We start from the raw sequence: 12303 nt of genomic DNA, 5'->3' as shown, positions 1-12303 counted from the left end.
CCCTTCTGGCTGTCTCCTCTGCAGCTGCACACCACTCCGCAGCTTCCTCTTGTCTTCGGGGTTGGCTCCCGATGGCCGTCGGTGCCCCCCCTCTTCTCACTCGCCCGCGTGGCCTCACTCTTTTCCGCTCACACCCCGACTGACTTCCCCTTCCGGTTTACCCGCTTAAGGACCCGAACCTTCCACCCACGTCACATGACTCCACCCCCCGTGACGTCACATCCGGAAGGTCGCTTACGCCCGCATTACACATGTACGCCCAAACCTTGCAGCCATAGCTGGCTGCATGAGTCACTCCGTAACAACAGGAGTATCCAGTAGCAGTATAAAAAAATTTCAATACACCTTTAAAGATCAGCACACTATAATCAAAACTCAAGATCATACTTTGCAGCGATCATCAGGAACGAGACATTTTTGATTTCAGGCCACTCTGCATAGCAGTGGCAGCTAGAGGTGTACAACTCCTCTAGAGCAGTTTTGAGTGAAGATCTCACAGGTAGTGATCCAAGTTGCAGTTTATTGACGATAGCATTCCAGACCTTGGGGGCATCAATAGAAAAGGCCCTTCCTCCAGTATTTGTACGGCAAAAAGGAATGTGAAGCTGGTAAATGGGCGAAGACCTGAGGTCACATTTGTTCTTGAGGAGATCCAGCAGGTAGTCTGCTGATTTTTTGTAAGTACATCGTGAATAAATAAGATCTGATGCACAAGCCGTCGATCATTAAGAGAAGTTCAGTTTGACCCAATGTAGAGATCGCAGTAGTGGCTCCTATATGGGCAGTTCAATGCAAATTTTAAGGCCGAGTGATAAATTGAGTCAAGCTTCTTCAGTACAGTACTGGGGGCTGATTTATATACGATGTCACAGTAAGCAAGTAGAGGCAGTATGGTAGCTTTTATCAATTCCAAGCAGAACATAGGGGGGAAGCAGTGCTTGTGTCGATACAATTTTTTTGTCTTTTTACCAATATAATCGATGTGATCTTGAAAATTCAGTTTTTACTTGACTAAAGTCCCCACAAGTTGTCGCTGACCAGACTAAGATTTAAAAGTCTAAATGTTGACTAAGTTAACATTGCCCCATTTATGGAACTGAGAGCTGATGGCTCCATTCCCAGATAAAAGTATGCTGATGATTGACTAATTGGCTCCATAAACACGTTCAGATCACCTTTAACATTTTCTGCATTCATAAAATACCAATAAAGTGTCACAAGACAGCTCGTTTAGGGCCTTTCATTACCTGTAAAGTTGTGGGCTTCTCGTAAAATAAGATGAGGGCATTTTTGGAAGGCATGAAACAAATGAAGATACACATCGTCACGTTCGTCATGATCAATCTACTGCTGAGCGAAGGACTCCCAAGGCTGCCACGAGTCCATCTCGCGCGATGCCCTCGAGCACGCGACGGCGAGTTGCAGCAGGCTTGCACTTTTCACCGCTGCTAAATATGGACTCTCTCTGTGGCCAAATTTGGCAATTTTTTTTGATGAGAACAAAGTCTGGGCGAATCCCACATTGCAAATTTACAATGCGGCTTTTTTAATTACCCTTTCCCAGGTGCGGTCAAATTTATTTAACATGAAAGGTGAGATTCGACGATTGTTCTGCGGTTGCCTTCAGTTTTCTCCCACCCTGGCAGCCAAGGGGATTTGTGAAACACAGAGAGGAGACACAAAGCCTTGCCATTGATGCCATGAAAGCATTCTGCTCACGCAAGTACATTTAATCAAATGCTTCTTCCTTCTCTCACTGTCTATCGTCGGATATCTTGGTGAGGAACTGCAGTTTCAGCGGTTTGTGCATTGTACTCTGAAACCGGCGACATGAGTTTGATTCCTGGCCATGGCTAACATCAGTGATAAATTGGGTGACTGAACCAGTTCTGGGTAGCACATCCCCTTCCCCAACCGGGTACTGACCAGCATGGTGAAGTATGGTCAAACAACCCCCGTGATTGCCATAGACATTTAGCCAGCAGTGGATTGAAAATGGCGATTAGTTGTTATGATTATATATTTAAACGTATTCGTTTTGATATATTCTGAGTTCTCCTGTTCCCCCCCCCCACCATAGCTAAACAAACATAGAATGTAATTGGTGTTGGCCAAACATCCCAATGCTGATAAGTCAGTTTGGGTTTACTCAGCAACAGCAACAACGCCCCACACCCCCAAACTGTGAGAAACTTGGCAGGGCCCTCCCGAAAAGAGGGTTTTGAGGCACAGCGAGGCTTCTCTGGGTAATCAAGTGTTATGATGATAGGAATAATAAAAACGAGTGGGCCGTGTGCGCAGGCAGTCGGTAACAAGTTTGGCCTTAAAAATGTAAATGTAATTAGTTTTTTAACTTGGTCAACCCCTGGGGGCAAAAGGAACGAGTTGGGTCCCCCTTGACAACCACCATGAATTATGTTTTCAGCAAAAAAAAACATTAAAAACGCGTTTTTTGTTTAATGAAAATGCTTTCATTTACGTAAAAATTTTATTTAATTAGAGCATTAATGAGGCTCCCACCTGGTCGATTGCCGCACCCCCTGAGCTGATAATGTAGTTACGATGCGACTGTGTGCAGGCATTGGAAACGGCACCCAGCGGAGTAGACCAAGAGCCAGATTGTGATGACGGTGAGTCCTCTAAGAGTGGCCCTTGGAGGAGGGTTGAGGACTCTGCAAGAGCCCGCGTGCCATCGAGCACAAGGAATCGTTTTCTCTTTTGCACGTTGGCCGGGAGTTGATCAGCAACGTGTTCATATTGAGGTTGGTAAGTGAGCAAGTGGACAGCTTCATGGGGAAGCCCGGTGGACATACTTTGCTGGCAACTGTTGACAAACGCTGTTGCTGCTGCTCATCTCCTGCACGCTTCAGAGACCCCGACCGACAAGCTCGTCGTACGGAACGTTCAGAAGAGGGAGGGATAGTGGAATGAGTCAACCCCACCATGGTCGGATAGATATAATGATCTAGTTTACTACTGTAATGAGCCAAGAATGTCTGTGTGTCCCGCGCGTGACGTCACTCCACGTCGGCCAGCCCCCCTCATTAATAATCATGAGCAAGTTACGTCACCCCACATCGAACAGCCCCCCTCATTAATAATCATGAATAGGTGACGTTCTCCAAATGGACACCCCCCCCCCCTCATTGATTGAAATTCGCGGGTGACGTCACTCCACATGGGGGGCGAGGCGCCTCCTCCCCCCTCCTCGGCGTCAACTCACAACCCTCACTACAAAGGCAGAACCCTCACGTCACGCGATCTCAGTCACGCTGTTGAGACATCGAAGTAAAAATGACGTCATGATGAACAATGGATTATAACCTTTAAACGAAATAGGTCTGTGTCACCGCGCCCTTACAAATTTCGCACGAATGGATGCAATGAATATCACGTCGCGGTCTGCTTTTCGTTTGCAAGTTTCAGATTTGCAAGTTTCAGCAATACACCCGTCCTTGGGCGGGCAAAATTCTCGTATATTATAATAGACGCCGGAGGTGGTAACTGTGACACGAAAGGCCACTAAAAGCCAGAACAAGCTGTGAAGACGTGACAAGACGTGATTGTATTTGTTTTTTGCCAGGTAGGACCCACTGAGCGATACAGCTCTTTTTTCAGAAGAGACCTCGCCACAAACGATACCTCAACAAAGTGGCTGATCACGTGGAAATGTATAGCAGCCAAATACTCCAAACACGTACTATTAGTTATTTCGGTAAAGTCACGTAGGCAAAAAATGAAATTAAAATTAATTAAAATAAAACAATAAAAATCACGACGTTTCGGAGGCAACACAAGTCTCCGTCATCAGGTGGGACCGTCACAGCCAGATTTGCTGCATCAAGTGAGGGAGGGATTCAAGATGTAAGCTCTTAAGTACCAAACACGTGTTGATTCAAAATATACAGCAGACGTCAGAGTCGGGATGGAACCGACGACCCTCATGTATACCAGGCGAGGTTGTTAAGATCTCGCCACCATGGCATCCATGCCATCAGTAGCATTTACCGTAATAGCAGACATAACTTGGATACACTCTAACAATGCTGTCGTCTCTCCACATACAAACATATACAAGTATTTCACAACCCATTAGCCGCACGGCCTTCTAGGAGTGCAGAATATCAGCAGCAAGCCTGACGCTGCTGATGCGACACTGCATGCTGAAAACCCGATCCAAAGTTTGCTTGTCTTGAAACAATGTGTAAACATTGCAACGAGAGAGACAAAGGCGGTCGTGCGTGGTGCTGGCCACCCGCCCCCCCAGCGTGCCTTCATAGGTGCTCGCTAACAGCACTTGCCCCAACAGTCTGTTAAGGCTTTACGGCGGATCTGTGTTTTTGTGCCGTCATCAAACAAACAAACAACGTTTACAAGATTCGAACATGCTGGGCCCCTACCATAGAAACATGGAATTTCCACAATTCTCTCAGACCCACCAAAGGAGGTCGGGTCGGGACAGCTCCTTGAGCGATTGAGCAGGGAGATTGCTGACTCTTTTGAAAATATTCTCAAGCCATTTTAATCGCAGGCTCTCGTGTGGAGCTCGATCCTGACATTAAAATACCTACATGGGAAACCGTGGAAGAAGAGCTTCATAGCTCATCGGATTCCTCCTCCGGTCGAAATAAAGATTCTGATTCAGGAGCTGGGATATCCGATTGTTTAGGTATCGATTACCGATTACCAGTCCGCTTACTCAACCAAAAATTCTCACCGCTGTTCCCACGTGTTGCCCTACAAGCCCCGCCCCTTAACCTCGCAATGTCGGGAGGGGGGTTTCCAGCCTTCGGGAGGCAAGAAGTGGGGAGGGGGTTGCTATTTTCAAGAGACCCACGTAATGAAAACGTCACTAATAAATAAATAAACGACTTGATCGGTTGCATCTTCAGTTAATTGTTGGACAAAAAAGGTGTCAGTTTTGTTGCCAGATAGAACGGTAAAAAAACTATTATCATATTTTTTTACTGGCAAAGGAGGTTCCAATGGTGTAAATGCTTACCCCGAGCTCTCATACTCTGATGGTGCATTGTCTTTGGGTTGTGCGCCTTTTGGCGTCATCTGGTCCAACCCATGTGAGACTAGGCTCTAAGGAAAGCTGTCTCGGGTGTGGACCAATCAACTTCAAGGGCAGTGCATACATTATCAGAGTTATGTTTTTTGTTTGCATTATGACTGCAGGTATTGTGGTCTATGCAAACATGACTCCTTGTAAAAATAAAAATAAAATAAAAAAAGGTGTCAGTTTTGTTGCCAGATAGAAGGGTAAAAAAAAATTATCAACTAGTCCGAGCTTGACTGTCGTAGTGTCGTGGAGTGCTCGAATTATTAAAAAAATTTAGTCTTTCCCACGTTTACTAATTTACCAAATTCCACCAAGGCCTGCCACAGTAACACGTCCTCCGTTGTAAACTCAGAGGGGTTCTGCCTCATGCAAATTTCTAAATGGCAGTGCAACCCATATGTAAGGTATTTACCCCGCAATGCCACACTCAGTCTGAAGGCTCATTCTAAAGAGGGTCATGGCTTCCGATACTTGACCACATTGTCAACATGTTTGTTTTTTTGCTTGAAGAAAACACACACATTCAAGTGAAGAACACCTTAAACGCTACACAATTATGGCCAGAATCCCACTCGCTGTGCTGCCCATCTGCCTGCCTTCTCGTTTCCCCTTGCTGATGGGCATCTCGTGCAAGTGAAGGTTTATTCTCTTTGCAATCCACCAACCCCGATTCGTCACGTGTAACAATCGAGTCGCCTTCCTTGCCTCGAGTTCTTTTTTTTATTCTTATACATTTATAATTTTAAGTGCAATCAAATGTAGTTTTTTTTCTTCGTCCTTTCACATTTGTACCGTCGTAATTTGTTGTTCAATTTACAGCACTCTGCATTTGTAAAATGTAAACAAATTATTTATCTAAATATCGTTTTCTTAAATTGTTCTTAATGTAACCCAGGCCGCCTTTGAAAAAAAGAGGCGATGCTTACATCATGTTTGCCATTGGGTTGAGGTCATTGAGGTCATATCCAGGTAAAATAAATTGATAAAACAACAGCAACAAGGGAATCGTTATTTGCGTTGGCTCCCCTCAAATAAACTTACGCAAGAGCTGTGTGGGAGTCGCCGAATGATCACCCCCCTCCACGTTCCTGTGCCATCTCGCGCTGAGCTGAAACGAGTTGCGGGCGTGCGCTCATCGCCCAAGAATGACAATCGGTGATTCATGTTTCTCAACCAGGACACCGCCTACATAGTCAGGCCCGCAACAGGTGGGGGGGGGGCACGAGGGTGTGCAAGTGCACAGCCTCGGACTCGGGAACTACAGTGGCAAGGGGTTGGTGGTTCACGGAGATTTTGCGGAACTCCCCCACAACCCGCTGAGGTCTGCTAGGTGGCATAAAGACGGAGGCACTGACATTGGGGATACCACTTAAGACTCTTTTTAACACTTAATACTGTTTTAAGTGTGTTTGTGTTCAGTTTGTTGTTCTTCCCCCGCAAACCTCCGATTAGCACTGTTGGCGACGTACGATGCGAAAGAAGTTCAACATCCATATCTATAGCCCCAATGTCAATGCCTTGACTAAAAAGGGGATAGCGCTTAAAACTCTTTTAAAACGTAAAACTTGTAAGTGTTATCCCCTCTTACGTGTGGTTTAGTCCAGGTACTCCAGTTTTCTCCGCGCATTGCACAATAATTATGACAAAAAAATGGCCAAACATCCCAAAGCAGAAGGACCCTTTTGACAAAAAAAGAAAGTCTTGATACGGGCGGGATCCACTCTGCGTCTGAACAGGCAATTGAGTGGATAACAAATCTAAAATTACATCTTTAATCCGCTGCTATGAATCTGTACGATTTAAAAAGACTGTGACCTTGCTCGCGTGGGGACAGCCAGTGCTTCTGTGTGATTTGACGGTTTATTGTCGGACGTACCATGGGGCCTGTTTGCCAGTATCAAAGTACGAACAATACGATTAGGTGGTAACCCTTTCTGGCAATAAAAAAGGTGTTAAGATGTTCAAATACAAAATAGAAACCTTTTGCAAGGAACCAAATCTGCGTGAACCACACGTACTGGTGAATATGCAAACAAGCTCTCATAATCTACTCAGTGTCTTTGAAACTGATTGGCCTACACCAGAGACAGCTTTCTTTAGGGCCTAGTCTCACAGTGTCTCTGGTGTAGGTCAATCAGTTTCAAAGACGATGTCTCTTTACTCTTTGTTTTTTTCGGTAAAGTCACGGAGGTAAAAGCAAAATTAAATCACGACGTTTCGGAAGCAACACAAGCAACCGTCATCAGGTGTTGACTGCTCCAGAAAAATTCCTTCACACGCCTCAGTCATTTTGCTGGAGCAGTAAACACCTGATAACGGTTGCTTGTGTTGCTTCCGAAACGTCGTGATTTAATTTCCTTTTTACCTACGTGACTTTACCGAAAAAAACAAAGAGTATGGACCCTTGCAGTCACGAAAACTTCAAATCTAGAAACAATGCCCCTTATCGGAGTTTGCATGTTCACCACAAACGCGTGCGGTTAATGCAGATTTGATTCCTTGAAAAAGGTGTCTATTTGGTGTTTGAACATCTTAACGCCTGCTTTATTGTCAAAAAGGGTAACACCTATGCTTATTTTTCATCTTGTCGAAAGTGTTTGCCGTACATGGGATTGAAGTTCGTCTGCCAAAGAGATTAAGTGGATAAGATGTAAAGTAAATATATACGTTCAGTTTGCCGAACAGCTTTGGGGGTATGGGGGGGGGGGACATGTGTTTATCCTGCACACTTTAATCCCAAGGGAAGGTGCCCTTAGCCCGAGCGTTTCGTGTATGGCGGCATGCGTACGTCACGCCCCACCAGCGAATTGCCGCCCCACTGTTCACAGATACAGGCAGATCCCCGTTTAGCGCGATCCCGTAGAACGTCGATTCGCTTCGTGGTCACTTCCCCAGGAGCGCACACCCTCGATACGCTCAGCGAGGTCTGCCTGTATATGAACATTGTCAACCAAAAAATTTTTTTACCCGTAAAAACAAAGTTTTTCACTATACATCCTTTATATGCGTGGCGGCTAGAGTCCTCTCGTCCTCTGGCTTGAGATGGCTGCCACCTATGGGTCAGATGATTGCCTGCCACCTATGGGTCAGATGATTGCCTGCCACCATTAAGCAATTGGTAATTAAATAGAATTTTTTTTCCTAAAAAGTGTAAAGTTATGGAAAAAAAATTTCACGAAAATAAATTGTCACGCACGAGTCTGTGTGGAAAATGTCAGCTCGATTGGATCACGGGAAGTGGGTTAAAAAACGACCGAAAGATTTGCACGGTCGTAAGCGCGCAAGCAAGCAAGCGAACTTAATATAAAGGATTTAATAACTCATGCGCGTGGTACAAATAAATGTGGGACTTCACTTCGAAGCGGACGTTGAATTCACGCTTAACTCGTGACTCTCCTTCAAGAGGGTTCTGCCAAGTGTTTGTGACGTGATGTGCGGGAGGCGATTATTATTGCTATGTATATTCCAATTGAGTAATTTGCGGTCTAATAAAACATTTCTTTTTGCAAATGCGGACCGTGATGCCCGGACACAATGGGCCTACTCTTGTCAATGACGTCAGAGGCATCTTCAGCGTGTCGACGATGAGGCACGTGGCGTGCATCGTTATGACTCATACGATGCACGCCGCGTGCATGTAGCGCGGCCACTCGATATCGAACCGTGAAACTCTGCAACCGAAACATGAAGACGCGGTAGCGCTGCCCGCTGGGGCCATGTTACCCTGCATAGATTATAATTATAAGGAGGCGCTTGAACGACAATTATGCAATTGTACATAATATTGAGAGTGGATGGAATAAAGAGTAAGGGTTATTAAATGCGGTGGTGTAGTTATAGTGACAGGAGGACAGGCGGGAGTGGTTAAGGAGGGGTAGGAGTGGTGATAGGGGTTGGGTTAGTGATAGGGCCAGGCCTGATCGTTTCTGGGGGGCGGGGGCAGGGAGTAGCAGTGGCAGGATGAAGATGGGCCAGGGAAAACGAGATGGGGGTTACTCTTTGGTTCTTTCGGTAAAGTCACGTAGAAAGAAAAGAAAATGTAATAATAGAGTGCGACGTTTCGATTGCAACACAAGCAACCGTCATCAGGTAGAACTAAATTTGAGAGAGAGACACGCAGACACACAGACACACAAGCAGAGAGATATATCACAGAAACACAACATAGACACGGACATAGACACAGAGAGAGAGACAACACAGAGACACAACATAGACACACAGACAGACACACAAGCAGAGAGAGAGAGAGACAACACAGAGACACACAGAGAGAGAGACACACAACATAGACACACAGAGACACAATGCTTCTGTGTCGCGGCCTTAAATAGAGAGAGAGGGAGAGGGGGGGGGAGATTGTTTTCAGGGAGGAATGGAAGCAGGTTGTTTTGGTGAAGATGACTATTTCATGTGCAGTGAGAGTTGGTTCCAGTGGATGGGAGCAAGCAGGGAGAAGGAACGCAAACGTGGCTGGGCGCAGGAGTGAGAGAGGCACAGTCCAAACTTCGCAGAACCGCGGCGTTCCTCAGATGACTCCTGCCCGGCGAATTCCACATCGGCGGCACAATTCGCGACAGATGTCACCGTTGGGCGAGAGTGTGGGAGCTCCCTTCGTTTCGAGAGCGCGAGCCGCCGCTTTATCTCTGCGGCTAACTGAGACCACGTGCGAGGAGAGAGCGCGCGCGCTTCCAACACCGATTAGTCGCCTCGCTCAACCTTTAACCCGCTTGAAGGTCACACAAACATGTTTGTGCCGGCCACCCAACCTGGACCGCACCATTGACTCACGCATTTGTGCCTCGCCTGTCCGCCCTCGATGGTTGCGCTGTTCTTGATCAAATGGAATCCGCTGTTATTCAACAAGGGCATTGGCCCGTTACACAAGCGAAAAAAGCCACACACACACACAAAACAAATTACTTTGTAGCGGCAACACACGGTGGAATATCAAAGCTTACGGTGTTATGTTGAGTGGTTGTGAATCTTCTGTGAGCAAGCAAATCGCACCCCGATATTAAGGAAGCCACTGGAGCGATGCACTTTCAAATCTATAAAAGGTATTTCTTTAGAACAGCTGTTTGTGTTTAGTTTGTTTTCCTTCCCCTGCACATCCGAATAGCGCGGTTGGCTAGGTACGGTACGAAATAAGTTCATGGTGTTACTCGTAACACGGCGATTGAACCGTGGCATTAGGTGCGGCTGCCAAGCAGGTGACGAGTGATGTAACAACGTGAGTTTTAAGATCACGTGGCTCGCATTGCTGGAGGCAGTGTTTGATATCTCACGCTACGCGTTTGGCATGAAGGTGAAATAAAAATTCTGAGTCGGCGGTATGCACATGAGCGCCGAAGCCTCTGTGACACCGCACACGGCACCTGAGCCGGTTTCAACCGAGGCGATTCGACAAAACGGAACCCACAGCAAATTTACTAAACACGAATCTCAGCGCGAATTAATCCTAATCCGTGACAAAGGATTGCATTGTTCATGCAGGCAGTGCAAGGGTACGTTGTGGCTTCTCGTGAATGCTGCACTATAAAATATTTATATATTTAAGTCATAATAATCTAAGCATCATTTGGAGCATACCAATGTGAAGCCTCTTCCTGCCTTATGGGCGCCTTGGTGGCGAGATGTTAACTACCTCGCCTGGTGTACAGGAGGTCATGGGTTCGATCCCGATCCCGATCCCGACCCTGACGGCTGCTGCTGCATATTTGGTGTCTGGGTGTCTCTCTCCCCGTGATCGCGTGGATTTTTCTCCGGGTCCCTCCGGTTTTCCCCTCCACATTTCAAAATACACGTTTAGAGTAATTGGCTTCAATACATTTGCACGTGATAAGCCACTTCGTTGAGCTATCATTTGTGGCCAGGTTGCTTCTGAAAAAGAGCTACATAGCTCAGTAGAACTCGCCTGGTAAAATAAGAACAAAACATTGTTCAGCGCCTTTTGGCGTCATCTGGTCCAATCCATGTGAGACTAGGCTCTAATGAAAGCTGTCTCGGGTGTGGACCAATCAACTTCAAGGACAGTGCACATTATCAGAGTTATGTCTTTTGTTTGTATTATGACTGCAGGTATTGCGGTCTATGCAAACATGACTCCTTGTAAAAAGGTGTCAGTTCTGTTGCCAGATAGAAGGGTAAAAAAACAATAATCATATTTTTACTGGCAAATGAGGTCCCCATAGTATTGTTCAGGTGAGTTTATCTCCCTCAAATGCTTTTGTACTTTTATTACGACGGGGCCTCGGCGGAGAGAAATATTTACGCCGTTCGGGAGAGATCACACGCGCGACCCTAAGGGGCCGTCCATAAATGACGTCACGCGATTTTTGACGATTTTTGATCCCCCCCCCCACCCTCGTCACACGGCGTCACAAAAAGTCAGACCCCCCCTCAAATATGACGTCACAAAGCTCTGCCCCCCACCCCCCAAAAAAATAAAACATGCTTCAAATAGCTTTAAACTATTGTCATTGTAGTGCGTATTTAATGTGGCGCTGCACTCTGATATTGTAGGAGAAAACATTTATAAAAAAAAGTCTAATTAAGTAGAACGTGTTGTCTATATTTATTTAAAGTTACGCATTTTGATGTGACGTCACATTTCTCAAACTCCCCCCCCCCCCATCATCACACATCGTCACAAATATCTGACCCCCCCCCCCACCCCCCCAGGTGCATGACGTCATTTATGTATGGCCCCTAAAAGGGTGTCACATGAGCCGATCGTAATCGCCTTACAGCAATGCTTGACTGAGCGCTCAGTGCCGCCGTTACCTTGACCCACATCCAACCACCACGACGCTCACTCGTTGCCTCGCAGTGCCACGGCGAAACCTCCCGCGCCGTGACGGATCCACGTCGCCTGTGATCCAGCGCTGGGTTCGGTGGATCGCCGCGCGAACGTTGCGGAAACTCCCTCCCAGTGGGCGCCGAGGAGATGAACTACCCTGGCTTTCCAGGAGAAGGCGGTACAGCGACGTGTGGACTAATCTCCATCTGTTCCAACTCCCTTGCCGTGGGTGTTGATGTGCCATACCCTGGCTTCCCAGGAGAAGGAGGTACAGCGAGGTGCGGACTAATCCCCATCTGTTCCAACTCCCTTGCCCTGGGTGTCGATGTTGCATTCCCTGGCTTGCCAGGAGAAGGCGGTACAGCGAGGTGCGGACTAATCTCCATCTGTTCCAACTCCCTTACCGTGGGTGTCGATGTTGCATAACTTGGCTTGC

This window comes from Lampetra planeri, chromosome 16 (assembly GCF_965212315.1).
Source record: "Lampetra planeri chromosome 16, kcLamPlan1.2.h2, whole genome shotgun sequence".
NCBI lineage: Eukaryota > Metazoa > Chordata > Hyperoartia > Petromyzontiformes > Petromyzontidae > Lampetra > Lampetra planeri.
This window is presented reverse-complemented; position numbering follows the sequence as displayed.